This window comes from Gossypium raimondii, chromosome 6, assembly GCF_025698545.1.
Source record: "Gossypium raimondii isolate GPD5lz chromosome 6, ASM2569854v1, whole genome shotgun sequence".
Classification (NCBI taxonomy): Eukaryota; Viridiplantae; Streptophyta; class Magnoliopsida; order Malvales; family Malvaceae; genus Gossypium; species Gossypium raimondii.
Genome location: NC_068570.1, coordinates 52,525,228 through 52,529,211, shown reverse-complemented (window position 1 = coordinate 52,529,211; position 3,984 = coordinate 52,525,228). Strand labels below are relative to the sequence as shown.

Sequence of the window (3,984 nt, the reverse complement as noted above, 5' to 3'; positions counted from 1 at the left end):
TTAATTCAATACAAAACTTATACATATGCATATACATTCACATTCGACCTCATGTATACATATATAATTCCATACCTAATTTCAATTCAAGAAATTATACATGTACATTTATACATATTCAATCTACCATATAAATGTATAAATTCATACTCAATTTCAAAACAAGAACTTATACATATATAAATGCATAATCGATCCTCATATAATTATATAATGACATATCTAAATTCAATACACAACACATACATGTATATTTGCATGCTTATTCAATATATATATACAATTATAACATACATATCACAAATCAAATCCAAGAGTTTATACATATACATATACTTATATAATCATTCGAACCTTATATATATACATATATCTTATAGATATCTTTGATTAATCCAATAATTTATACATGTATATACTTATATACCATTTATACTTTAACTAAATTTAAAGGTTTATATAAGTATAAACCTATATATATATTCGAACATTAATAATACATGTATATCATTCATACTTTATTTTATTTCAATCAATATACTTTTAAATTAAAGTTCAACAAAAATACAATACATTTACATACATATATACCAATTTAATAATATTAAATAGCTAATAGACTTACCTCGGATAGTGAAAAATCAAAACCGGACGATTAGTCGACGACTTTAGCTTTTCCCTGATCCAACTCCGATTTCTTTGGTTCTTGATCTAAATATATTCAAAATGAGCTAAATTAAATATTATTACATTCAATTTAGTCCAAAAACACATAAATGAGAAAATTACCATTTTACCCCTGACATTTACACTTTTTACAATTTAGTCCCTATTGCATAAAACACAAAAATACACAAAATTTGCCCACACTATACAAGGGCCGAATGTTCCTAGTGCTCATACAAGTCCACATATTTAATTTATTTCACATTTTAGTCCCCCCAAAATTTAATTTCACCAAAAATTCAAAGACAAAACATGTTAATCTTTCACATTTCATCATCAACTATCACAAAGCTCAAGCATTCATCAATGGCATATCACAAAATCATCACCAAATTCTAAAATTAAAGCATGGGTCTTGTAGTACACAGCAACGATCTCAAAAACGTAAAAATTTTCAAAAACCGAACAAAAACAAACCTTTAATTATAACCTTCTTCAAGCATTTTAATGGCTTTCTTTCATCTCAATTTCGGCTAAAGAAGATAATACAAACTATATTTTATGTTTTAACTATTATGTATTATAATAAATTTTAATTTACTAATTTAACCTTATTAAAAATAATTATAACCTTTATATATTAAGGTTAGTTTTGACCTTAACCATCCACTATCTAAATAGTGGTTAAATTGCATCTTTAAACCTTTTGATTAAAAAGACAACAACAAATAGATGCTTTTAGATTTAACCCCCTAAATTTTCATTTTGCGCGATTAAGCCCTTTTAATCAAATTGAGCACTCAAACGATCTAATTTTCATACGAAATTTTCGCACATAGTAATTCACATACTGCAAATACCAAAAATAATTTTAAATTATTTTTTGACTCGAATTTGTGGTCTTGAAACCACTTTGTCTGATTAGGGTCAAAATCGGGCTGTTACAACTTTCATATTTAAGCACGTATTTTTAATGTAATTCTCGAATGAGTTGCCTACATAGAAAAACACAAAAAACATATGCGAATAACAAAATAAAAAACAAAAACCATCCAAAACCAAGTTCAATTCAAAATAATTCAGTATTTAATAGTTACATTCCGCTATTGGTATGCAAAAAAATGTAACTAATTTTCACCATTGGAGTCAGACTTCGATTCCACTATCTCTTTCCCATTTCCCTTAATTGTAGCCCGCTTGTAAAATCGTTGGGGTGGTTGGTTACGTGACTCGTCCTCCCTATGGCTGCAAAAGACTACCCCCTTGGTTGAGGGACGCTCTAGAGCAAACACTTCCTCCATTTCATCAACATAGGGCTCAAGGTGATCGTCCTCTATCTAATCCTCTTGCTCTTCATCTTCTCTATTGTTCCCTCCGCCTTTTTCTTCTTCTTCTCCTCTTCCTTCTCCTCAAAAGGATGCAACTCATGGCTTCACCGGCCAATGTAAGTCTTCCAACCTGTGTCTCTTCGTGTAATGATCAGCACACAGCTTTTTCACTTTCATCATCAGAGTGTTGTACCGCACCATCTTTAATAGCTCATCGAGCTACGTTTTTTTGCCTCTGAAAGCCTTCTTTGAAATGGCCTTCTTCAGAAAGGCAGGAGGCATCTCTATCTTGTGTTTCTGGCACTAGTTCCACTCTTGAATTTGTTTCTCTGTAGTTTTTTGAATTGATGGAGCATGGAGTCGCCTATGATGCTACGGGTGGGGTGATCAGTTGGTTCCACAACCACCCTTTCTTTATAGTATAAATTCGTAATTAGGTGTAGGAAATAGTTACCAACTTTGCCTCCAGCCATACATTCCTCATCTCCTTATTGATTCATCTCCCTAAACAGACGTTCTTATGATACAAAATACAATACAGCAAAACAACTCGGTAGATATTAACCGTATTAATGTTAAGAATAGGGCTAACACGGGTACAAATAAAATGCATCCACATCTTTGCATGACTTAATTAAATGAAAGAGGGAAATCTCTGTATGGTTCTCACTTACGCTCTCCCCTATTATCAGTTAAATAACTTAAAATGGCGTCCATGTTGACATTTATATAAAATTGTAAATCCATAGCAGAAATGTTGTCCTTTTCGAAAAACAGAACACCATAATAGTCACAAATCATTTTAGGGGAGATATCATCCTTTTGGAGTCGAACATAAACCCAGTTATCTACAGTGAATTTTAAATTGGAGTATTAATCCAAAACAACAGGTATAACAACAGGTGCTTTTGGCACAAGGCAGAAGTTATGCCACCCGCTCATCGCATAAAGACGAGGTTGGGTCAAAACCATGTTCAAGGATGAATATTCATCCTTGAAGCATAAGGGAAAAAATTTAAACCTCTTGTGATTTAAATTTACTCAGAACAAACCCTAACGACGAAGATGGTTTAGGTTGAGATTAAGTCCTTTTGGTTTTCCTTGATGGCATTGTATATAATTTCCTCTTATCCAATCAAACAATATAACAAAAATAAGTCTACCCAACTAGTCTCAACAACAGTAATTTTAAAATCAATAGCAACTAAATTCCTTTAAAGAACGAGTTGGAGCTTTTAACCTCAAATGGCTATTGGTGTTGAAGGCTCTCGATTTGTTCGTGTGGTGCCGTAGTTCCCAAATCAACCAAGGATACCTGATAAATTGGAAGAAAACACCAAAAGTGATAAAAACAATTGCAAATAAAGAGAAGAAATTGAGAGGAAAGTGAAATGGGGAAGAGTATGAGGGAGATTAAGGCTGAAAACTAAGAGACAATAGGGGTAAAACAAAGGGGTTAGGATACCCAAAATGGGTTTTCTACAGAATCCAAAAGAGGTATCGCGATATTAGAGTTAGGGTATCGTGATGTCCCTGTATGTTTTACAACCTCATTTGAAATTATTTTAGGGATCACAATATCAAAGGGTTGGTTCCGCAATACTGAAAGGTGTTTTTGCCTTCCCTTGAAATTGTTTTGGGTATTATGACACTGACCCTTGGTTTTCGTGATACCACTGTATGATACCCAAAATTCCTAGTTTTTTAGCCTAAACTCCTAAATACACAAAAATTAAACCTACAAAGTCCTAAATCTAAACATGCAATGAATTTAAAACCTAAACTAAATAAAATCATTATAAGTCTCAGCTCAAATAATTTAATTATTTACAATAATGATCAATTTCCCAAATGCAAGTTTAAAGAGTGGTTCTCGAACAATTCGTTACACCCCTAAAACAAAATTTCCACAAGGTTTGAGAGCCTTTGACCTGAAGTTTGTTCATGATCAAATTGATAAGGACCTACTTCAGCGAATGAGCATATCAAT

General features: G+C 32.3%; 1 long non-coding RNA gene across 1 annotated transcript; it reads right to left on the bottom strand.

The window, feature by feature from the left end:
- Positions 1–1,701: 1,701 nt before the first annotated feature.
- LOC128041921 (uncharacterized) lies at positions 1,702–3,670 on the bottom strand. Its single transcript, XR_008197033.1, has 2 exons — positions 3,235–3,670; positions 1,702–2,498 (listed from the first exon to the last, which is right to left on the bottom strand). It is a non-coding gene; the product is annotated as an uncharacterized LOC128041921 (long non-coding RNA).
- Between the last annotated feature and the right edge of the window lie 314 nt (positions 3,671–3,984).